We start from the raw sequence: 26,539 nt of genomic DNA, 5'->3' as shown, positions 1-26,539 counted from the left end.
CTTGTTGTACTACTCAACGAATCACCTTCTCTATAAGCTTTTATTGTTACAAACTTGATGTCTTCTTTTTTTGTTTGACAATCATAACTAAGACCTTCATTTCTTGGTCGTATACATGGCTCTACGGGTTTCTTATGCCTTGCCCATTTTTCCTTGAGCCTTTGTCATCAAATCCCATTTTGTTCATGAGTTTGGAGCCAATTCATTTCATATACCTTTCAATATAACAATGTTACCATCTTCAATATTACGTTCACTTTCATGAGTATCACCAAGATCATCATTATGAACCTCATAACATGAGAGAGACACTCCTATCACTACTATTAACATCAATCAAATTACTAGTGTCACAAGAACTACCAAGCTTTAGAATCAAATCATTTGTATCACAAGTTGCATTAAAAAATAGTTTTTCTAGGTTCATTTTTTTCACGGCTCTTCCCGATGTTAACAACACATTTTCCTTTGCCAACAAGTCTTGTTTCAATGATTCTATCATTTGATCTTTCTTATCATAAAGTTTTAAAATATCAATTGCCAATTGATCAAGTGATTCCAAACTCTCTTCTAGTTCACTTGTGCATTGTGTAGTAAAAGTGATAAATCTTGATAAAGCCCTATATCACATACTCTAAGTTTAGTAACTTCATCCATTATTGAATTGTTTTGTTTATGTAACCTACAATATCCTACAAAGAATCATCATGATCTTGTTTAGGTAGTCCAAATTTATGATTTGAAATTTGTAGCCTTTTTCCTCCATTGCCCATTGTAAAATGTCAATTGCTTCTCAATCGCTTCTACAACAAGTGCTTCTCAATGAATTAACACAACAAACATAAGATGTAAAAGGTACAACCGATCATGCGTCTTATTTTTTAAATATAACAATTGTAGAGGCATCAAGTACTAACACCAATCACGCACCCAAAATGCCCCACTTCACCAAGAAACTTAAACCTTTATCCCTAAATTGGGACACAACCACTTCCATGAGACTTGTAATATTATTATTATTGATCTATGGAGGAGTTACAACTTTATTCTCCTTTCATGAGAAAATTACAAAGAAATTTAACTTTGCATAAAATGCCAAAACATTTGACAATGCTCCTCCTCAATTTTCTCTTTTACAATTCATTCCAATAAAAAAGGTCCTAAACAATATTTGAATCTAAGCCCTCGAGGTGTATAGATCACTCGAAGAAGCATGTTATATAAAGATTATGATGTCTTTGGTTCAAACCCTAACTTACTTGTGTCCATGTTAGGGGGACAAGGTGCACCTAGTGGCTATGACAAATTGACCCTATGTCACATACGTATGAGACCACCCCAGTTGTCAATTCCATTAGACACACACACACACATATTTGAATCTATTTTGTAAACGTCAAAATATAAATCATAAAATACTTGAATGATCTAATCAAATTAATAGAAGCTCAAAAAGTCACTACCACCACACCAATGATTTAAATATCTACTTCAAAAGTTTCTACCAATTCTAACTTCAAAAATATTCCCTCTAGAAAAAAGAACTACAAAATTTCGAATATGAGACAAATATCTCAAAAGACATAAATATACCTCAATGGTTTGTTGTGCATTTACTTTCCCCTTTATGCACATTGGTTGATGGTTGATTGTGCCTCCTTTATGACCATAAGGTTGCCTTCCTTATGTTGGTTGATTGTGAACATCATATATAACCACTCCACTGCCGTTAAGAAAGACAAACACCACTTTTGAACCATCGGGATCAAGGCAAATTGTAATCTTTGCGTTAATGCCAGACAATGGACTAGGTTCATGAGTTATGTTGCCCCACATCATCTAACTACTTCTTGTCTCCCACATAGGTCGTGCTCTAGCTCACACTCACATGACAAGACTAGGCTATCCGAAAATGTAAATATACCTTGCATTTGTGGAAAAAATTCTAGCACTTTCCACTAGTGCAATTCTTTTTTATTGATGCACTTCAACTTTCTTTTGTGTTTCACTACCAATGCAACGCCGCTTCTTATGACTTCAAGCTAAAACTCTCACTTACAGCCATAGGTCCTACATCAACTTTCACTACCATAGCGATGTGCTTCACATGGTCACTACAATCGCCTTAATTTTCATTGATACTTCAATGATTTGAGTTTCCTATTGATTTTTGTAGCTCGGGCAAGTACTTTTGTAAGGGTCTTCTAGCCATGTGCCTTGACTAGAAGGACCTTGGTTTTGCCACTTTAGAAGATTGCATGCAACATGCAAGGCCTGCATGTGAGTTGCATGCGACATGCAGAATGTGCAAGTGAGTTGCATGCATGCAGATGTGTTGCATGTCACAGGCATGAGATATGCATGTAAAGCAAGCTAAATTTATGACTTGCACTTGAGTTAAAGTAAAGAAAGCTAAAGATAAGAAAGATAACTAAATGCGAAGAAGAAAGTTAAAGATAAGAAAGTTAACTAAAGTGAAGTAACTTATCTTCAATTAACTTGACGAACTAATTTTGGCCGTCAATCTTAGCTTAGAAAAGTTACAAATTGAGCCTAAAGATTGAGAGCAGTATCTCAGTGAGCATGTGTTGGGGTTGGAGATCCATATTTGCAAGAGAGAGCAAATCTGATGGATAAGATCCAGCGTATTGTAATTTGTATTTTCTCATTTGGGCCACTGTCCCAAGAAGGGAGCGCAAGTTCTGAGTCCTATTAATGATGAACTAATTTGTTGGACAAAACCCTATTTATGATTCATGTGATTCAGATTGTGATCCAGACTGTAATTTTCCAGATCTATCCAAGGCTCAAGCCTCACCTAAACGCCACGGCCGATAGGTCAACCGCACCCACTCATTGGGCACAAGAGAGCATAGGAGTCGACTAATCGTTGAGCGCAAAGGTGTTGACCAACGACAAGCAATGGTCGACTGGACATGGCTAGTCGACACAAAGGAAAAAGTGACCGCAGAGATGCAACAAGTCAACGAACAGACAAGGAAAACAGCGTAACTAGTTGCACACGTAGGCTATCGGGTTAGTAAGGGGCAACGTTGAGTTGATTGTGGCAGAGTATACAAGAGGCGCTAGAAGTGGTTGACGCTGGCACAAATAAAGGCCGACAAAATGCAACAAACACGAGAAATCAAGGTCAACAAGCCACATAATACTAGCACAGAGGAGCAAACAATGTGAGGACTGGTCAGGGGGGATGGCAGTTTTGCCACTGGCCAGCAAAATCGTGACCAATCGTCTAGCCATAAAGGCAACATGAACATCTGAGCCACAAGCTTGTAAGTGCAAGCCAAGCATTAGACCCTGCAGTCACAACCACCCAAGAGTTTGATGCAAAGACTCCTCACACAGGAGGCATCAGAGCACCGACAGTGGCCAACAGTAACGACATGCAGGCAAGAGAGCAGTCAATCATGGAGATTGCACAAGGATGTGGGCGACAAGACGTGACAAGACGCTACAATTCAGACCAGTGAGAGAGTGTTGGCAGCAAAGGAATTGCAGAGCCACCAATTGTCGTCAAGAAATCGATAGGCTACAAACAAAAACAAGTAGGGGTGTTGGGCCAAATCTGTGGAAGGCAAGCAAAGGCACAAGGTGCAGTTCGCAGCTAGATCAATAGAGAAAAATAAAAAATAATAATAAAAACTACAACATGTGCAGACCAACAGGTTATGTAGAGTTGACAGGTTGGTGAGTGGGTTCAGCAGCAAACAATCTACATGCACACGAGACAGGCAGTCGGTGTTCAGCACGTGGAGGTGTCGCAAGGGACAATGACAGCACGTCCCATGACATAGAAGCACAGGAAATTTCATCAAGGGAATTTGTTTTTGGCAAGGTTTAATCAATTGGATAGGATGGCGATTGGTCTCAGGTTTGAAGATCACTTAGATGGGTTGTCCAACTACGTAATATGGAAGGAGAGGATTGCATTGTTGTTAGAGGAGAACGAGATTTGGTAGTTTGTAGCACAAACTCAAATCCCTCCTACCAATGGAGCACTTATGGCCGCCCATAATAAGAAGGACGTGAAATCCATGAGGATTATCATGGACAAGTGAAGGGCCATATTATCACTCATATCCGTGAAGAAAACAGCCAAAGAAATGTGTAAGGTGTTGACCAAATTATACCAAAGCATAAACGAGAACCGAAAGATGGTGCTGAGAAAGAAACTTGGCAACACCAAGATATCCAAGAACGAAACCATTTCTTCCTATCTCACTAGAATATCTCAAGTACGAGATGAGATTGTTGTAGTAGGGGAGAGTGTCTGACTCAAAACTGGTAAGGATGGCTCTGAACAAGTAATGGGGTGCCTTCGTTAAAGGAGTCATGGCACTAGAGAAGCTCCCAACCTAGAATAGGTTGTGGGATGTGACCTCACCCAGGAGGAGACTCATGAGGAGGCTCTTCGTGGCAACGAGGTAAACAGTGAAAGAGATGAGAACATTGCTCTTTCAAGTCATGTAAGAAAGGGCAAGGGAGCTTCCAAGATGAACAAAGGAGAGGTAGAATCCTCTTAGGATGGGGAGAAGAAGGACATGAGCAAAATCAAGTACTACATGTCACAAGACAGGACATTATGCAAGCTAGTGTCCAAACAAAAAGAAAGACAAAGGGAAAGCACAGGTTGCAGCATCTTCCAAAATTGAAGATTTTGGAGCAAAGTTTGAGGAGTTATCATTAGTGGTTGCTTGTCTTTCTCACACTAGTGTTAGAATTGCCCAGTTTGTGGACAATGATGTATGGTTCATAGATAGTGGAGCATCTCGCCATATGATGAGATTGAGGGATGTGTTCCTTAGTGTTTCAGAAACGGATTTAGACATGCAGGTGAGAGTTAGTATGAGTACCATACATGCAGTGAAAGGGGTTAGAATCAGGAAGATCTCTGGAGATGGCAAAGGTGTTATATGTCCAAGGGCTCAAGACGAATTTGCTCTCAATCTCAGCGCTGGAGGATGCAAGGTATGATGTAGTGTTCCAAAGGGGCAAGTATTCATACATTCAAAGGGAGCTACCTTGAACACAACAGTGAGGCTTGGTGTCAGTAAAGGTAAGTTGTATAGCTTGCAGGGCCAACTTGTAAGCAGATCCAAGGGGATCTTGGATCATGGATTTATGTTACTAATAGAGATTGAGCCAGAAGCTCTGAAGTCTAAGTTGATATCAGGGACTCAACGTTCTAATCTAGAAGATGGGCAAGGGTCCTCCTCCAGATCTGTAACAAACAGTTGGCATAAGCTAATATTGATGGATGCTCAGGAGCAAGTTCCTAGGAGCATGGTTGGAAGGAACAGGTTTTTAAATCAGATTCCAAAGCAAGCAGCAGGAAAGTCTTCTAGTTCAGAGGGAGCAGCTACAACAGTAGATGTCGTGGTGGGATTGGAGACAGATCTAGGTGGAGAAGGTTCTTCCAGAAGTAACTCCTCACGAAGAGGGAGTGTTGAATTTTGTAGCTCAGGAAAGTACTTTTGTACTTATGGAAGGTTTTCTAGCCATGTGTCTTGACTAGAAGGACCTTAGTTTTGCCTCTTTATGAGATTGCATGCGACATGCAAAGCCTACTTGTGAGTTGCATGCGACATGTGAAGTGTGCAAGTTGCATGTATGCAAATGTGTTGCATGTCACATGCATGAGATATGCATGTATAACGGGCTAAATTTATGACTTGCACATGAATTAAAAGTAAAGAAAGCTAAAGATAAGAAAGTTAACTAAAGTGAAATAACTTATCTTCAGTTAACTTGACAAGCTAATTTTGGTTGTCAATCTTACTTACAAAAGTTATAAATTGAGCCTAAAGGTGGAGACAAAGACACAACAACAACACAATGTTGAGAGACGCATGTCAGTGAGGGTGTGTTGGGTTCGAGAGAGCGAAGGGCGACTAGAGATCCAAATATTCAAGAGAGAGCAAATCTATTAGATCAAATCTAGAGTATTGTAATATGCTTTTTCTCAATTAGGAATTTATCCCAAGACGGGAGCCCAAGTAAGTTTCGAGTTTTATTAATGATGAAATGATTTGTTGGGCAAAAATTTATTTGGATTCATGTGATTCAGATCATAACTCGCTTCCGCTAAATAATTTCGTTAATAATCTAGTTTTGTATTTGTTCAGTAATTTATTGCTTGGAATTAAATATCAAGTGTTGGGTTCATGTAAAAATTTAACATGGTATCAGCGTTATCACTCTAAATTGATCTCAAATCATAAGTGTCAAGTTCACACCAAATCACCAAAGCCAAGTTTGGATGTGACCGTGACGAGACGTGAGAGGTCGTTACAGTTCATACTAGCGAGAGAGTGTCGACAGCAAAGTAACCAAGGGGTCACCTATTCTCATCAGGAAATCGACAGGCCAAAGACAAGAACAAGCAAGGGTGCCAGGCCAAATCTGTTGAGACAAGCAAAGGCACAAGGAGCAGTTCACAGCTAAATCAGTTGGGAAAAATAAAAAAATTTAATTAAAAAAACCACAACACGTGCAAACCAACAGCTCACATGGAGTTGTTAGGTTGGTGTGTGGGTTCAACAGCAAGCAGTCAACATGCATGTGGGACAAGCAATCAGGGTTAGGACGTGGAGGTGTGTCATGAGGGAAGTGATAATGTGTCTGAGGACATAGAAGCGCAAGAAACTTCTCCATCAAGAGAATTTGTCTTTGGCAGGGTTTAATCAGTTGGCCAAGATCGTGATCGATCTCAGGTTTGAGAATCACTTGGATGGGTTGTCGAACTACGTAATCTGGAAGGAGAGGATTACATTGGTGTTAGAGGAAAACAATATATAGGAGTTTATAGCACAAACTCAGATCCCTCCTACCAATGAAAGCCAAGAGGATTATCTTGAACAGTGTGAAGGACCGCATAATCCCTCATATATCCAAGAGGAAAACGGCTAGAGAAATGTGGGAGGCATTGACCAAATTATACCGAAGAGAACAAAAACTAGAAGATGGTGTTGAGAGAGAAACTTGGCAGCACCAAGATGTCCAAGAACGAATTTGTTTCCTCTTATCTCACCAAAATATCTCAAGTACGAGATGAGCTTGTTGAAGTAGGGGAGAATGTCTGACTCAAAACTAGTGAGGACAACTCTGGAAAGGTTAACAGAGTAGTAGGGTGCCTTTGCCAAAGGAGTGGGCACAGGAGAAACTCCCAACCTGAGATAGGTTGTTAGATGATTTCACCCAGGAGGAGACTCGCGAGAAGGCTCTTCGTGGCAACCAGGTAAAAGGTTAAAAAGATGAAGAGAATGTCAGAATACGAATGAAAGGACAAGGAAGCTGCCAAGATGAACAAAAGAGATGGAGGATCCTATCACAGTGGGAAGAAGAAGGACATGAGAAAAGTCAAGTGCTTTGCATGTCACAAGATAGGACATTATGTGAGCTAGTGTCCAAACAAAAAGAAAAACAAAGTTGAAGATTTTGCAACAAAGTTTAAGGAGGAGTTCTCATTAGTGGTTGCTTGTCTTTTTGGCACTAGTGTTAGAGGTGCTCGATTCTTGAACAGCGATGCATGGTTCGTAGATAGTGGAGCATCTCACCATATGATAGGAATGAGGGATGTGTTCCTTAGTGTTTCAGAAACAGATTCAAACATGCAAGTGAGAGTTGGTATGAGTACCACACGTGCAGTGAAAGGGGTTGGAACAATGGCATTCCAACTGGAATCAATAAGATCTCTAGAGGTGGTAGAGGTGTTAGATGTCCCAGGGCTGAAGACAAATTTGCTCTCAAGCTCAACTATGGAGGACGTAGGGTATGATGTAGAGTTCCAAAAGGGACAAGTATTCATACATTTAGAGGAAGCTACCCAAGACACAACACTCATGCTTGGTGTCAAGAAGGGTAAGTTGCACAGCTTGTAGGGGCAGCCTGTAGGCACATCCAAGGGGACCTTGGATCATGGATCAATGTTAGTGACAAAGATTGAGCAGAAAGCTCTAAAGTATGGGTTGATATCGGGGACTCAGCATTCTAATTTGGAAGATGGGCGAGAGGTATCCTTCAAATCTATTAGGACCAACTGGTATGAGCTAAGGTTGATGGATTCTCAAGAGCAGGCTCCTAAAATCATGGTTGGAAGGAACAAGTCTTCACATCAGATTCCAAAGCCGCTAGCAGGGAAATCTTCTAGTTCAGAGTGAACAACTACAACAACGGATGTGCTGGAGGGATTGAAGCCATATCTAGGTGGAGGAGCTTCTTCCAGAAGTACCTCCCTCACTAAGAGGGAGTGTTTATTTTTGTAGCTCGAGCAGGGACTTTTGTACCTACAAAAGGTCTGCTAGCCATGTATCTTGACTAGAAGAACCTCAGTTTTACCTCTTTAGTAGCTTGCATACGACATGCAAGGCCTGCATGTGAGTTGCATGCAACATGCGGAGTTTGCATGCGACATGCGAAGTGTGCAAGTGAGTTGCATGCATGTGGATCTGTTGCATATGACATGCATGAGATCAAAGTTCTTTTCTTCACACGTGCACAGGAGAGAAAGAAGAAGATCAAAGTTTGACCAGATGTTTGAGCAAGCATTGACCAACTTTGACCGATTTTTCTGAGGTCTGTTTGACCTATGTTGACCGAGAGTTTTCTAGGTAAAGTTGATAATATTATGGGCAGAGTTGGCCGAGTTTTTGGGCAGCTGCAAGAGGCTAAATTTTGGCCTATTTGACTCAGTTTGACCGAGTTTCTAGGCAGTTGCAGGAGCGCCGAATTTTGGCTTGTTTGACCAAGTTTGACCTATGCTAGATTGTTGATCAAAGTTGACCAAGTTTGATTTGAAATATTAGATTGTACTTTGCTAAATTGAACAATTTCTCCTAGAAATGATTGTTGGGTTTTCTCTTAAGCCTGGGTTTCTATAATGTCCCCAATTTTTGCATTACCTTGTGCTGAGGTTAGGAAAGACTCCTAGAGCTTAAGTTAGCTAGGTCAGAGGAGCGAGATTGCATTATTGCATTATTGGTGGGTCTGGAGGGTTTGTGAGGAGTTTTATGGAGGCCGACTGGGATCGCTTGCCATTTTTCACCATCAAGATCAGTTCTGCACACAATTCGATCTTGGTTCCACAACATTTTGACAATTTCCGTAAAACTGAGTTAGTAACAAGCATATTTTAATTAATTATGCTTAAGGTGTTGCTTCGGGTTGATTATTCGGAAAAACACCTTAGTGTAATAGCTCGTCGGAATCGGGATGAAAAGATCTACAAGATAGGTTGATGAAAAGCAGCTTTGGGAGGCCAGTGTGATCATGGTGGCAGTTTAAGTATTTTCTGGAGATAAAAGTGACTTTAATTGGTAATAAAAAAAAAAATACTTATTAAATAAAAGGAGAAAAAAAAGTTTATCTAATGGATAAATAAAAAGCCAGCAAAAGGGTCAAGTGAGTTATAAAAAAGGGAAATGAGGAGTCTCTCATTCTTGCATTTGCTCATTGAAATTAGAATTTTGGAGAGTTCCTGAGAAAGAGACAAGGGTTTTTGGAACTCTCATTTTGGTTGTTGATTTCGGTGTTGAAACTATACACCCTAGCTGGTATTGGAGCAAAATCACTCAGATTTCGACATTGGGCTTCACTGTGGATGAAAACAAAAGCATTGACTGAAAAGGAAAAGCTCTGAAGGTGTTATCAATTGATTTTAACGTTTGTCCTTTGGTATTCTTCATACCCTATACAGGCTGAGCTTTCATCATCCTTGCTGGAAATTGGGTCTGATTTACTTGTGTTGTTGGCGGCTGAGTTCTGAGCTGCATTCAGCTGAGTTTACTCATCTAAAGGGGTTGAATCACTTCCCTTATATCAGGCCGAGTTTGCTCCTCCTTAAGGCCGAGTTTGTCATCTTTTGTGGGCCAATCTACCATCTATTTGTGCTGACAGCTTTCAAGGGAGCCACATTCAGTCATCAAGGAGACCGAGAACCTCATCATTTGTTGGTCAAGGTCACTGGATTCTTGGAGTTCAAGTTCTGTCCTATTTTCTGGTGGTTGTGGTACATATTTGCAGAGGTTGTCACCGCTTTTAATACCAGAGTTCGAGTTGCTTGCTTAAGGACACTATTTCTGGATTGTCTTCACTGTTAGGAGGCAGATTTCCAGTGTCAATGAAGCTGAGTTTGGGACTGTTGTGTGATGACTGAGATTTCTTAAGTTTTGTATGCCTCTACAGCCTAACTGTTTGACGAAAGGTGGCTGCCATTTACTTGTGTATTTCTCTATCATTTTGCTGATGCAAGCTTCTATCAGTGGTATGTACCATCTCTGAATTTAATATAAATTATTTACTGCTGTTTTGAAGTATTTTTGTGGTGTTGTTTGGTACTGCATACACATGTTCTAAATAAAATACAAAGAAAACACACCTACAGCCACACATATGCAAACTGTTTGACAAAATGACTCAGTGAGGAAACACAAAGAAGCTCAAAAATTTTAAGGTATTCCAAGGGGGAATCTTACAGTTTCCCAGGGCAAAACTTGTGTCTCTTTTGTGTTTGGCTGTCTCATTATGATCCTACTGTGATTATTGTATTACTGTTGAGATTTTCTATGTATAGCTGCTTAATGATATATATGACATAAAATGGTAAAGAAATCATTGGAAAGTAATTATCAGATTAGAAGATCAATTTCTCTTAAGAAAATCAACATGGTATCAGAGCCTTGCTGAAAGAGCAGCCATTAAAGTATCTTGAAAAAGCCAAGTTTGAAAAAGTTTGAAACCATCTTGTTTCAAGTTATTCTACTAGCGCTTGTTCTCTCACAGCTGGCAATAGCCCTTCTCATTTCATAGACTAATCACATAATTCAAAGATCATCCTAATGTAGAATAACAACCCTAGAAGTCTAGAAGCCGAGTATCCTTCTAAGGTCCTGTCTGAGAAGAAGCAAGCTGTGAAGTTCTGTTTGAGATTGGAAAGATGGTCAAAGCCCTAGTCCGAACTCTGTTTGTGATTGAACGGAGGCCTGAAGCCCTCATCCAAGTCTTGTTGTGATTAAAAGGAGGACCAAAGCTCTAGCCTGAGTTCTGCAGCCCTAGTTCAGGGTAGAAAAGCCTTAGACCTATAATCAACAAGGCCGAAAGGCCTCAGGGTATGGACAGACTAGGCCACAGGCCTAGAAGGAGTGTCAAGAGGCCTTAGAAGCTTATGGAACAAGTCCGAGGTGCCTCAGAATGTGGAGAGGCCAGCAAGTTGGTGGTGGACTGTTGTTAGTTGTAAGATGATTGTTGAGCATGTATTGTGAAGTCTGTAAGCAGCTGTGTATACAGGGCACTGAAAGGAGCCTTCCTTGTGAGTTAAGGAGGCATTTGACTGGTATCTTTGACCTGATGTTTGGCACAGATTCCTAGAATTATTTTGGATTTGCTGAAGAAGCAGAGTGTTGCCATATATTGTCATGAACTTTATACTATTATGGAAATATGGTCAAATAAGGGTCCTTGATAAGTATGTGTAGAAGATGCCTTGTATATGCTGTTAAAGTTAAAATTGTATTTTTAAGGTGCCATTACTTGATTCTTAGTACTCACCAGAATAGATTTATATGTGACAGGTCTTTTTTTTCAACCAATTGAAATATGGTCAATTTGATTGAAATTTGGATCAAAAGAAAGTTGTTGATATGATTCAAGGAGGTTACTCCAGATCCAGAGGGAGCTGAGGAGAAAGGCTCTCATATAAAGCAAGAAAAATCATAACACTTGTGCTAAATTATGAGCCCTTCTTGGAGATTCTGATATAAGATTTGAAAGTCTTAGGGTTTGTAAGCCATAGCAGTTAAGAAGGATATGAATTGTATTGGAGTCTTGGTCCTAAGGGTTTGTGAAACCCTAGAATGATACCTAGAGTGCCGAATGCCAGTGCAGTTTGTACTTGGATCATCTTCCTGAAGATGTCTTAGCTTGCAGTTGAGCCTTTGGTATGGCTGGATAATCGAGGATGAAGAAACCCTATCTCATACAATTCATGCAAGGAAGAAAAGGAAAGCAACATGCATTAGTAGTTGTTGATGAAGACAAGGATGATGAGTTTGCAAATGGATTTCAATGATTTCTATAAGGAGGCAAGGATCAAGAGGGAGTTGACAATCCTCTACAATCCTCAGATCAAAAGAGAGGTTTGCAAGTACATCGTGAAGGTTGTCAAGGCAATGATTCTAGCAGCAGATGGAAGCATCAAAAAGAGTGAAGCAAAGTTTGTGAGAAGAGGATTCTCCCAGGATCAAGGAGAAACTCAGCTAGAGTGATTTGTGTTCAAGATGGAGAAATTGTACTGACATCTAGAATCGTATCAGATGACCGAAAGAGCTTCTAGTCGAGAGGCAATAAGCTAGCAAGTTTGAAGGATGCCATGATGAAGGAAATTTTATCGAAACCTGAGGAGAAGTCAGTGGTAACTTCCAAGTGGATCTACAAGATGAGGCATACAGTGGATGGCAACATAGAGAAGAACAAAGCAAGATTCATGGCAAGAGAGTTCTCCTAGAAAGAGGGAGAGGACTATGAAGAGACATTTGCTCCAGTTGTCAGGTACACTTCTTTTAGAACTATTATTTCTATTGCTTCTATTATGGGTTGGAAATTGCATTAGATGGATGTGAAGAACGCTTTCCTCAATGGAGTAATTGAGGAAGAAGAATTGTACATAGAGATACCTCAAGGCTTTGAGGTACATGAGAGGGAATCTCATGTTTGCAGACTGAAGAAGGCTTTGTACGGACTCAAGCAAGCACCTCAAGCATGGTATTCTCGAATTGATGGATATCTGATGAGTCTTGGTTTCACCAAGAGTGATGTTGATCCTAATCTTTACTACAAGGTTGTTAAAGGTGAGATTGTGATCTTGCTATTAGATGTTGATGACTTGTTTATGACAAGAGCAGAAAATCTCATTGATCGGTGTAAGAGGGAGTTGACCTCTGAGTTCAAGTTGAAGGATCTAGGTTTGATGCATTACTACTGGGGATTAGAACTGTGGCAAAATCCGAGTGAGATCTTCCCTGGTCAAAGGGAAGTATATTATTACAATCCTTCGGAGATTTGGGATGATGGACTACAAGTCCATGGCCACTCCCATGGTAACCAATCTGAAGAAGTTGACAGGCTCTAATTCAAATTTGGTGGATCCTATAATGTATAGACAATCAGGGAATGTGGAAGGACTAGCCGTCCAAGTGGATATCATGTGATTGAGATTGTCAAACTAGATGCTCATAGACGAGAGGTCTCTAGGAGCAGTATGCCTTCTATGAGTGGACCATGCCAGACAACAGATATGCTTCAATGACTAGGCAGCAGCAATGGCAAAGGAAGCAGCCAGATTTGCCATAGCAGGATTTGTTTCAGTGTCAAAGGGGGAGCACCCAGTCAAGGTGACCAAAAAGTAGTTGTGGTAATGGATCCAGTGAAGGAAGTTGGTTAGTTTATGGTTGAGCCAAGGCATGCGGCACAACATGTGTTGAGGTACCGACATGGCATAGTTGGATATGGATTAAGATATGTCTCGAATGATTAAGTATAGTTGCAGGGATATACAGATTTAGATTGGGCATAGAGTGCAGAAGATAGGAAGAGCACATCAGGATGTCGTTTCAATTTAGGTTCTGCTAAGATATGTTGGATGAGCAAGAAGCAGACATCTGTCGTAATCAGCGCTACAGAGGCTGAGTATATTGCAATTAGTCTGGCGAGTTGTGAAGCAATATGGCTTCAGAAGCTAATCGCAGGATTGTTTGATCAAGTGCTCGAGACGACCATGATACATTGTGACAATCAAAAATATGTGAAGCTTTTGGAAAATCCAATTTTCCATGACAGGTTGAAGCACATTGAGATCAAGTACCATTACATTCGAGATATGGTATAGAAGGGAGCATTGAGGCTCCAATACATTTCTACGAATGAACAAGCTACTGACATTCTCACAAAGCCTCTGTCCCAAATGAAGTTTGTTTACTTCAGGGACAAGCTTGGAGTGGTTGAGAATGCCTCCCTCGGTGAGAGGGAGTTTTGATGTTGTAGCATCAAGGGCAAACATTCTCCCTAGGTCAAGGGTATTGACCAGGTGCCATGTAATGTGGCTAGGGAGATTGGCCCAGAGAGCATCAAGGCCCGGAGTACTCCCTCGCTCAAAAGGTTCTAACCATATTGCCAAGGGTTACTTGGCTAGTGAGTGCCCCATAGCATCGGGCAAGCGTTTTACCATTCAAGTATCATGTGACGACATGAGGGAATGATAAATTGGCCCAAGGCTTCACCACTGGTCGAGGAAACTAACCTAGTTCCAAATGACGATTGGATAGTTGGAGACCTCGGAGTAATCTTGTGTTTACTTCGGTCAGGGGTACCTAACCATAATGCCAAAGGGTATTTGGCTAGTGGGTGACTAGATCCCTTGCATGATACTAATGCAGGATTCTTTCCACATGGTTTTGGAATAGAACATGAAGTGGATGGATACATTAACATAGCAGGCTCATTCAACCTTGGGATGGAGAAATTTTCAGTAAAGTGTAAATCTGAGTAAGTCAAGGTGAATAACTCCCTAGCTAAGAGGGAGTGTTGATTTTTGGGTAGTTGTGGGAGGTATTCCCCTACTACAAGTCGGCCTATGAAAAGGAGGGAAATTAAAATTTAAAATTTGAATTAAATTGCTCATGTTGGCCCCTCAAGTTTAAGTCGGCCCAACAAGGAGACATGCCCCTTGGGCACCACAAAACCATTATAAATACAAGCTCGGCGACCATCATTTGGACGCAAAATTCAAATCATCTGTTTTTTTGTTCACATGTGTGAAGGAGAGAAAGAAAATCAAAGTTTGACCAGAAATTTGACTAAGTGTTGACCATCTTTGACCAAGTTTTCTGAGGTATGTTTGACCTGTGTTGACCAAGAGTTTCTAGGCAGAGTTGAACAAGTTTCTGGTCAGCTACAGGAGGCCAAATTTTGGCCTATTAGACTTAGTTTGACCTAGTTTCTGGGCAATTCCTGGAAGGCCAAATTTCAACCTATTTAACCATGTTTGACCTGTGCTAGATTGTTGGTCTAAGTTGACCAAGTTTGACTTGAAATATCAGATTGTACTTTGTTGAATTGAACAATTTCTCCAAGAACTGATTGTTGGGTTTTCTCCCGAGTTTGGGTTTCCCAGGACAAAAATTTTGTCTCTCTTTTGTGCTTGGCTATCTCTTTTATGATCCTATAAGTCATTATTGCATTAATGTTGAGATTTTCCATGTATAACTGCTTAATGATATATGTGACATAAGATGACTTGATTAAGAAATCAATGGAAACTAATTATCAGATTAAATGACCAATTTCTCTTAAGAAAATCAACAAATAATTTTGTCAACAACCTAGTTGTGTATTTGTTCAGTAATTTATTGCTTGGAATTTAATATTGGGTGCTAGGTTCGTGTAAAATCTAACATGATATCAAAGCTAACACTCTGAATCGATCTTGGAATTACAAGTGTCGAGTTCCCACAGGATCGTTGGAGATAAGTTTGGTTGCAATCATACAAAAAGAAAAAAAATTAAAACAACCAAGAGAAATTTTTTATCCAAGCCGAAATGATTTTAGCAGTGTTCCACGGGGACGCGTCCCCCAGGGTCGAGTGCGCGCACCCCTCGCACCCCACGCACTCGAGACAGGAGGACATCCGGGGAAACGTTTCCCCATGTCCCTCTTCTGGGGAGACGGGGGGGGGGTCGTTTCCCCAATGTGGGGCACATGACTCCCCAATGTGGGGCACATGACCCCCCTCAATATGGGCTATGCGTCCCCTGTTAAATTTGCTTGTAAACAATGATTTATGAAAGGGAAAACCTAGTATTTGACCATATTTCCCTACTAATGCTATGCAATTCATGGTAATGTCATCCTTTTACTCAAAATTTTAACATTACCATGAAATGACCCAGGATGTTTGAGAGTGGTTCCGGCCTCATTGGATTTCATATGGAGAAAGTAGAATTTTAGATCTCACTCAAAATCCAGCAGACTTAAAAGTTTTTCGAGAATTCAGGATTCGATGGATTGCAATGTTTCCATTACATTTTGTCATGTACAAGGGTATGGAATTAGTATTTAATCAAGAGCACTAGGCCCTCTTTGCACTTTAGAGTGACTTTTAGACTCATCACTCCACTGCTTTTGAGTTTTTGCTATATCAATTTACTATTCCAATATTTAGATTTCAGTATCTATTATAGTCTATTTTGCTTAGTACTAATTAGATTCTAGAATGATGAATTTAATTTTTAAATCAATGTAGATTCTAGAATGGTGAATAATGAATAATGAATATGGATTGGAGTATTTCATTATTGAATCTCGTGGTCTATGGATGAATCATGTATGTATTAGTAAGGATGATGAGTATGGATCAATGTATTTCATTATTTAATTCAATTATGTATGTATCATTGTATTTATGCTTTCATTTTGAATATGAATTTGAAATATATATATATATTAAAAAGAAGCAAAAAAAAAATATATATATATATACACCTCGACGTCCCCCCTAAATTTCCCTCAAATTTGAGGGTACTCCCACACATCCCCCTTGTGCATCTCGCCGTCCCGGAGTCTTGGTGGAACATTGGTTTTTAGTGGGAACAAAAATTTAAAAATAATAATAATAATAACAAAAAAAATGTAGCCCTGATGGGTAGCCCAGTTATTTGAAGCCCCCACTTAACAAGTCATTGGCCCTCTGTCATGAGGCACGGGTTCAATTCTCCTTGGGTGCATCAGCATCAGGCCCCAATAATTGGGTCGACTAGGCATGAGGCCCCTCTGGGTAGGCCCGCCTAGGGACATTGCGAAGAAAATGAAAGAACAACCAAAAAAGTGTGCCAAGGGGGCGAATGGGTGGCCAAACAAGCCATCACAACCAACATGTCAATTGCACCCAGTCGTTGGGCAAAGGGGAGCATAGGAGTCAAACAGTGTTCGAACGTAGACGTGTTGAATGACGACAAGCAGCGATCAATCGAACAGGGCCAGTCAACATAGAGGAAGAAGCAACCGCAACGATGCAGCAAGTTAGCGAACAGATAGGGTGAACAGCAGAACTAGTTGTAGATGTAACTTATCAAGTTAGTAAAGGGCAGCATCAACTCGGTTGTGGCAAAGGATTCAAGAGGCGTTGGATGTGGTTGATGCTAGTGCAAATAAAGGCCAACACAGTGCAGCAAACGCAGAAACGTTAGGGTCGACAAGCCACATAATACCAGCATTGAGGAGCGAGCAATGCGAGGAATGGTCGAGGTCGATAGTTTCACTGCTAGCTAGCAAAATTGTGATTGGTCCACTAATCATAAAGGCAGCATGAGCATCTGAGCCACAAGCCTATAAGGACGAGCCAAGCATCGGACCCAGCAATCACAATCGCCCAAGAGTTTAATGCAAAGGCAGCTCGCACAAGAGGCATCAAAAGACCGATAGTAGCTGCTAATAATGGTAGGCAACCAGGAGTAGTGTCGGTCATGGAGGTTGCATAGGGACATGGGCGACAAGACGTGAGAGGCCACTATAGTTCAAACTGTTGAAGGAAATGTAACTAGGTTTGGTCTTCATAAATGTACTTTTGATATTTGTATTTATTCAAAAATTAAATATTGTTTTTATAATATATGTCAATGAGTTTCTTGCTCATTGAAGTAGGTCTAGCACATGTTAAAGTGCTATAGGTAAATCAAAAGGTCGAAAGACTTATGTTAAAGACCTTAAGGGTATGTTACATTATGTATAAGAGTCAACGAAGTAACCTCCAAGCAAAGTCAAGTCATCCACTAGCAAAGACACCATCAAAAGAAGCAATGGCACCATTAAAGGTACCTATCACAGCAAAGGAAGACAAGTCGGCCTCAAAGCAGTAAGTCGATCTACAAGTTGGCCTACAGAAGGGACAATCCTCTATATATAGAGGTTGTCCACTCCTCTAAAGACAACGAATTAATATCTTTGAAATCTGCGAAGTAAGGAGGCAAGAAAAGGGTAGTTAAAGGACGAAAGAAAGATCTCCAAGGACAGCGAAGAAGGAGAAGTCACCACCGAAGATTTAAGGATTGTTTTCTAGGGTTAATATAGTCACACGTGCGAGAAAAGATAGGACAGTCTGTGATTATATCAGCAGTAAGGTCACAATCACATGTTCATCATTGTTTGGGTTAGAAATTAGGCCTACAAGGCCTCTCAAGTCAAGCGAAGAAGACTCTCTCTATCGAAGGAAAAAGGACCCTAATTCTCTAGGGTACCTCTCTCACGTGCAAGAATTAGGGTTGCAGTGTTGTCACACTAAGGAAGAACGAAGTGCTGGAAGAAGGACGAAGTGCTAGGGAACAAAGTGCCAGAAGGAGGAGAACAAAGTGTCAGGGAAACATAGTGCAGAGAAAAGGACTTGACTTGTGCTTGGAGGATCTTCTAGTCAAGGGTGTAGGGTTTGGCATTGATCAAGAAAGAAGCTTCAATAAGAGAAAACTTACCAAAGGGTTTTCCTCTCAAGAGAAGAGAGCTTTTGGCCCTGGCAGAGAGCCAACATTTGTGTTCTTGTCTTTACGTTTTTGGTAGCAGTTTGATAAAACACACACATTAATAATAAGAATAAGGTCAAGCTAAGATAATTGTAAAAGTGCTTCACAAATTACTATCAAGTCAAGAAGAATCACACTACACCTAATTGCCCTAGATTCTTCAACACAAACCAGCGAGAGAGTACCGACAGCAAAGGAACCGCGGGGCCACAAATTGTCATCAAGAAATCGACAAGACAGACAAGAACAGGCAGGGGTGTCAAGCAAGATCTATCCAGACATGCTGAGGCACAAGACACAGTTCGCAGCTAGATCAACCAGGAAAAATAATAAAAAAGACTACATCACATGTACACCAACAGGCCATGTGGAGTTGATAAGCTAGTGTGTGGGGTCATCACAAACAGTGTACATGCATGCAGGACAAGTAATCGAGGTTTCGCACGTGGAGGTGTGTCACAAGGGACAGAAACAATGCGTCGCAGGACGTAGAAGTGCAAGAAGCTTCTTCATCGAGAGAAATTATTTTTGGAAAGTTTTAATCAGTTGGACAGGTTGGAAAACAGTCTTAGGTTTGAGGATCAATTGGATGGGTTGTCCAACTATGTAATCTGGAAGAAGATGATTGCATTGGTGTTAGAGGAGAAAGAGAATTGGGAGTTTGTAGCACAAATTCAAATCCTTCCTATCGATGCAACACTTCTGGCGGCCCATAATAAGGGTGTGAAATCCAAGAGGATTATCCTGGACAGAGTGAATGACCATATTATCCCTCATATATCTGTGAATAAAACAGCCACAGAAATGTGGGAGGCGTTGACCAAATTATACCAAAGCAACAACAAGAACCAGAAGATAGTGCTAAGAGAGAAATTTGGTTGCACCAAGATGTCCAAGAACGAAACTGTTTATTCTTATCTCACCAAAATATCTCAAGTACGAGATGAGATTGTTGCAGTAGGGGAAAAAGTGACTGACTCGAAACTGGTAAGGACAGGTCTAAACGAGTTCATAGCACAGTGGGGTTCCTTCATTAAAGGAGTCATGGCATGAGAGAAGCTCCCAACCTAGAGTAGGTTGTGGGATGACTTCGCCAACGAGAAGACTCCTAAGGAGGCTCTTCATGGCAACGAGGTAAAACGTGAAAGAGATGAAGAAAACGTTGCTCTTTCAAGTCATGTAAGAAAGGGCAAGGGAGTTGCCAAGATGGACAATGGAGAGGCATGATCCTCTCAGGATGAGAAGAAGGACATGAGAAAAGTCATGTGCTTTGCATGTCACAAGGCAAGACAATATGCAAGCCAGTGTCCAAACAAAAAGAAAGACAAAGGGAAAGCATAGGTTGCAGGATCTACCAAGATTGAATATTTTGCAGCAAAGTTTGAGTTCTCATTAGTGGTTGCATGTCTTTCTAGCACTAGTGTTAGAAGTTCCCAGTTTGCGAACAATGATGCATGGTTCGTAGATAGTGGAGCATCTCGCCAGCAGCCATATGACAAGAATGAGGGATGTGTTCATTAATGTTTCAGAAACGGATTGAGGTATTATATGTCCCAAGGTTGAAGACAAAATTGCTCTCAGTCTCAGCTCCGGAGAATGCGGGGTATGATGTAGAGTTCCAGAAGTGACAAGTATTCATACGTTCAGAGGGAGCTACCCAAGACACAACAGTCAAGCTTGGTGTCAAGAAGGGTAAGTTGTATAGCTTGTAGGGCCAACCTATAAGCAAATCCAAGGGGATCTTGGTTATTTGATCGATGTTTTAGTGACAAAGATTGAGAAAAAAGCTTTGAAGTCTGAGTTAATATCGGGGACTCATCGTTCGAATCTGGAAGATGGGCAGAAAGCCTCTTCTAAATCTGTCAAGACCAATTGGTATGAGCTAACATTGTTGGATTCTCAAGAGCAGGCTCCTAGGAGCATGGTTGGATGGAACAGGTCTTCAGATTAGATTCCAAAGTAGGTAGCAGGGAAGTCTTCCAATTCAAAGGGAGCAACTAAAGCAGCGAATGTCGTTGTGGGATTAGAGACAGATCTAAGTGGAGGAGGTTCTTCCAAAAATACCTCCCTCATTGAGAGGGAATGTTGATTTTTGTAGCTCAGGCAAGTACTTTTGTACTGCAAAAAGTCTTCTAGCCGCGTGTCTTCACTAGAAGGACCTTATTTTTGCCTCTTTAGGAGCTTGCATGTGAGTTGCATGTGACATGAAGTCTTCCAGTTCAAAGGGAGCAGCTAAAGTAGCGAATGTTGTTGTGGGATTAGAGACAGATCTAAGTGGCGAAGGTTCTTCCAAAAATACCTCCCTCATTAAGAGGGAGTGTTGATTTTTGTAGCTCAGGCAGGTACTTTTGTACCTGCAAAAAGTCTTCTAGCCGCGTGTCTTCACTAGAAGGACCTTATTTTTGCCTCTTTAGGAGCTTGCATGTGAGTTGCATGCGACATGCAGAGTTTACATGCAACATGCAGAGTGTGCAAGTGAGTTCCATGCATGCGGATGTGTTTCATGTGACATGCATGAGATATGCATGTAAAGCAAGTTAAATTTATGAATTGTACTTAAGTTAAAGTAAATAAAGCTAAATGTGAAGGTCACCAGTCCGAAACTCCATGGGCAAAAATACATCCATGTTAAGGGTTGGTGTGGCCCAAGCTGGGTGCGATCCTCAAGTGATTTTGACAACTTAGTTGCCCCTGGGTCACGGTTTCTCAAGCCACAGGTCAAGCCTGAAGTAATCTCTGGAAACTCAGACAACTTTACAAACAAACAAAAAAGTAAAGAAAGCTAAAGATAAGAAAGTTAACTATAGTGAAGTAACTTATGTTCAATTAACTTGACAAGCTAATTTTGGCCATTAATCTTAGCTTAGAAAAGTTATAAATTGAGCCTAAAAGTTGAGGTAGAGACACAACAGCAGCACAAGGTTGAGAGCAGTGTCTTAGGGAGCGTGTGCTAAGTCCAAGAGAGTACAGAGGGGTTGGAGATCTAGATCTACAAGAGAAAGCAGATCTAATCCCCAAAGTATTGTAATTTGTATCTTCTCAATTGGTCCATTATCCCGAGGCGGGAACCCAAGTAAGTTCTGAGTTTTATTAATGATGAGGTAATTTGTTGGGCAGAAATTTGTTTGTATTCATGTGATTCCGAACGTAATTCACTTTTGCTAAATAATTTTGTTGGGAACCTAGTTGTGTATTTGTTCATTACTTGGAATTAAATATAAAGTGTTGGGTTCATGTAAAACTTAACAGTTCCAATCTCTAAGATTGAGGTGAATTCATTTAATTTGAGTGGGATCACTACATCAATTCTTTGAAATATATTTATGAGCATATTTTTTTATCAAATCACCATTTCATTACTATGGTTTGGGATTCAACAACACACCTATAGCCGAAAAAAAATCATGACTTGGATACATGTATATCTGCTTGCTTGCTTCACAGATAGAGCATAGATTCATTGTTTCCTCTCAGAAAAACAAAGCAAACAACAAGCAAGTCAATTTTTTCTTTTGCATGTTAATTCTCTAATGGAAGCATTCAACACTTCTTCAATCACATCATTCCAACAATAAAAACTCTCAACATTCCAACAACATGAACAACCACATTAATAGTTATACAAAAGTAAAGTTTTAAACTTGTCATCAATTCCATATATTGGGATTATAATGTAACAAACAAACAAAATTCACATACAAGGCACCAATATGATTTGAACATCACATTATATTGATCTTAGCTCTCACAAATCATACATAGTATTTCCCAACATATATATCCCTTTATATAGCATTAGGTGGCCATAACAAGATTACCGATTTGTAGACATTTGGTCGACCATATCCATAACAAGATGCCAATTTTTAGACATTTGGTTCAACCATCCCCATAACTATCTCCCATAATCTCTCAAGTGATCCCATGAGATCATCATCCCTAACTTTCTCATTGTAGTCATCTTGTTCTAACATATACTTTTATGTATAGTCTACTTCATCACATATCATAATGTTATTATGTCATTAGACATCAATCACCATAAATATGAGTTGATTCTTCAAAGATCTACAACTTTCCATCCACAAAAGGATGGGAAAACAGAGTGAACAGGACACTAGTTCAATGTTTGAGGGGTTAAAATCGAAAGCATCCATAGACCTGGGGGGGAATTTTGTTTATATTCAGCACTCTTATAATAGAAAAGTCCACACTTCGACTACTAGGTTCCTTTTCCAAACTTGTCTTTTATATATATATATTTGCCACCTTCGCCTTTATATGTTACATATGGAGAAGGAGGAGAAGCAACAAAAAACAGCACAAGAGAAGCATTGAACACTGAACAATTCAGCGATAGATCAATGAGATCCATTTGAAAGTACAAGAGACATTGAAGAAGCCACAAGAAAAGTACAAGGCCCAATGTGACTAGCACAGAATTGAAAAGATATTTGAGGTAGGAGACAGAGTCTAATTGCAATTTAACAAAAAATGGTTACAAGATCCCAATAAGATGATAAGAAGATCAAGGCTCTATGATATGGTCCTTTTAAAGAGTTAGAGAAAGTAGGTAATAATGACTACAAAGTTCAAACCTAGTCTACCTCCATATATGAGTACTTTATTAATCGTAAATATGAAAATTTTGAAATTATATCAACCTTTCATGTTAGACTGGGAAAATGACCAGCAAGTCCTCACCTACCATAGAGAACCTAGCACCAGAAGCTCAAGCAGATTCAACTGAGGATACAATTTTGCAGAAGTCCAAAACAACAAGATAGGGGTAGCAAGAACTCTAATAATTTGGGTTGAAAGAACAACTCCCATGCAAGGCCAAATGGTATTCCACAAAGAAGGTAGTGAAAATTTCCTCACCTCCTTCACTGAAAACATTTGAAGACCAAAAGCCTCCCAAAATGGGAAGGTATGATCTATAAAATTTGTCATCCACTTTGGTACTTTATAAGTGGAAAAGTTGGAGCTATTGACTTGTAGAGCCCATTTTAGGGGCAAGTCCTCTTTCGTGATTTGGGATCCTAAAACTTACAGAGCCCATTTGGGGTACTAGACAATGACCAGCAAGTCCTGACCTACCATAGAGAACCTAGCACCAAAAGCTCAAGCAAAGTCAATTGAGGATACAATATTGCAAAAGTCCAAAACAATAAGATAAGGGTAGCAAGAACTCTAATAATTTGGGTTGAAAGAACAACTTCCATGCAAGCCAAATGGAATTCCACAAAGAAGGTAGTGAAAATTTCCTCACCTCCTTCACTGAAAACATTTGGAGACCAAAAGCCTACCAAAATGGGAAGGTATGATCTATAAAATTTGTCATCCACTTTGGTACTTTATAAGTGGAAAAGTTGGAGCTATAGAAGAGCCCATTTTAGGGGCAAGTCCTCTTTCGTGATTTGGGATCCTAAAACTTACAGAGCCCATTTGGGGTACTAGACAATGACCAGCAAGTCCTGACCTACCATAGAGAACCTAGCACCAAAAGCTCAAGCAAAGTCAATTGAGGATACAATTTTGCATAAGTCCAAAACAATAAGATAAGGGTAGCAAGAACTCTAATAATTTGGGTTGTAAGAACAAGTTCCATGCAAGCCAAATGGAATTCCACAAAGAAGGTAGTGAAAATTTCCTCACCTCCTTCACTGAAAACATTTGGAGACCAAAAGCCTCCCAAAATGGGAAGGTATGATCTATAAAATTTGTCATCCACTTTGGTACTTTATAAGTGGAAAAGTTGGAGCTATTGACTTGTAGAGCCCATTTTAGGGGCAAGTCCTCTTTCGTGATTTGGGATCCTAAAACTTACAGAACCCATTTGGGGTACTAGACAGCCATTTTTAGTGTCAAAACTTGGCAGACGAAATCTACAATCCTTCGACATTGTTCTACACATTAAGAACTTTCGAGTGGTGCAAGGATGAACTAAATCAAAGTTCATATAAGGAGGTTGTGCCTCCCACAAATTTACCTATGTTTTTGACAACCATAGTACCGAGTGGACGACACATCAGCTCCCATCACTCGCACAGATGAAGCTCATCACATGTGGACATTCAAGAAGATTCTAGAGCATCCAAAACCCCAACCCTAATCAAGAGTTGAGTCATGCAAAAACGCCAACCCTGATCAACAGTTGAGTCATGCAAAAACCCCAACACTAACCCTAGATATCAAGCATGACATGTTCATTATCAAGCTGCTAGGAAAGCAAGGAGTTCATTTTTGTTGTATTTATTTATGGTTCCATAGTTGAGTAGAGCAAAGGAGTGGAATATTGTGCACATTGTTGGAATTTATAAGTCTAACTGTTAGAAACCCTTCATGTACTTTCTGATTTATTCCTTCCTACTTGTTCTGATTAATTAACAAGTTATTTACAAAGTAAATACTGAAAATAAACACAAGTACATGCACAACACATTACAGATCATCAACTGAAGGAAACAGAAACAAGCACACAAATGACACCATTATTTTTGGACTAATGTCCCCAAAAAAACCCAATGCGGGAAAACCGGTGCAGCGCTCTGAGAGTTTGATTTATTAAGCAGTTTCAGAATACAATTTGGGTGCCAGATTATCTGAGAGTTTGATTTATTAAGCAGTTTCATAATACAATTTGGGTGCCAAATCTGGCTCACCCAATAGAGAAAAATCTTGGCAGTAGTACCTCTCCTTCGGAAACAGATGCTCCATCTAAAACCCCGGATAAACACTCCGGCAACTCCTCAGCTCCAATCTGCCCCACGAAAAACCCCAGCGTCAGCCTCTAGGGACTGCGTCAGCCTCTTCTGCCCTCTGCATCAGCTTTCCCGACAGTCCCAATAGTTCCGATTGTTCCCGGCAATTTTGGCTTCTGCCCTCTGCGCCATCTTTCCCAGCAGTTCTCGGTTGTTCCCGACAATTCCAGCTTCTTCCCTCTGCGTCAACTTTCGCAGTTGTTCCGACAGTTCCGGCTTCTGCCCTCCGCGTTAGCTTTCCCAACAATTTCGGCTTCTGCCCTCCATGTCAGCTTTCCCAACAGTTCCAGCTTCTGCCCTCCATGTCAGCTTTCCCAGCAGTTCCGGCTTCTGCCCTCTGCATCATCTTTCCCGGGAGTTCTGGCTGTTCCCAGCAATTCCGGCTTCTGCCCTCTGCGTCAGCTTTCCCGGCAGTTCCGACTTCCCGACAGTTCCGGTTGTTCCTGGCAATTCCAGCTTCTGCCCTTTACATCAGCTTTCCCGGTTTTTGCCCTCTGCGTCAGCTTTCCCGGTTGTTGCGTTGATCCTCCTAGCACTATCTTTGCCTCTCTGCTTCTGTATTCATTTCCCCTCAGCTGCAACTCCTGATCACTCTCTCAACTTTCTCAGCGAACCCAGCCCCAAAAAGTCGAAATCTTAATCTCTTGGTGTATTCTCCAAGTGACCCTCAAGCCTCCTCTTATACTTTCTCGTTGACAAATCAACAGCGGAGATTAAGTCCCTAATCAACAGCTAAGATTAGATCTGGCTTGATCCATGACTTTTGGACCATTCTAACACATTTTTATATTAATTCATATTAATATTTTATTTTCCTTAAGTTTAGACTTAGGGACTCCATTAAAATATTAATTATTTAATATCTCCCAAACTGTTTAGAATCTGCCCAAACCCTTTCTGGGTATTGGAGATCTCATGTGCCTTAGCCTCTCCACCAATTTTCGTGGCTAGAGCACATCCGATGCTATGCCAAATCAACACACATAGTAGAGTAAGTAGAAGACCTGTAGCAACCACAAAGCCCACAATGTTTATGGCAACTCCATAGTGAGTTCAATTTTCCTTTTATTTGCATTTCATATTTGAGATTTGAGAATAAAAGAGCAAAGCATAGTCCTCACCTTATGGTTATATTTTCCCATATTGGGTTTCCCATGGTATATCCGTAATGTCCCCATCTCAAATCATGAAGATTA

General features: G+C 40.4%; 1 protein-coding gene across 1 annotated transcript in view; it reads right to left on the bottom strand.

Moving 5' to 3' along the window:
• Positions 1–26,539, bottom strand: part of LOC149207323 (uncharacterized) — a 90,303-nt gene that overhangs the window by 46,639 nt on the left and 17,125 nt on the right. The gene's annotated exons all lie outside the window — the stretch shown is intronic.

This window comes from Pinus tabuliformis, chromosome 1_2, assembly GCF_031772625.1.
Source record: "Pinus tabuliformis cultivar Carrire ecotype Pingquan chromosome 1_2, CPIR1, whole genome shotgun sequence".
Taxonomy (NCBI): domain Eukaryota; kingdom Viridiplantae; phylum Streptophyta; class Pinopsida; order Pinales; family Pinaceae; genus Pinus; species Pinus tabuliformis.
The sequence above is the reverse complement of the archived record's forward strand: the minus strand, read 5'-3'. Positions and strand labels throughout refer to the sequence as shown.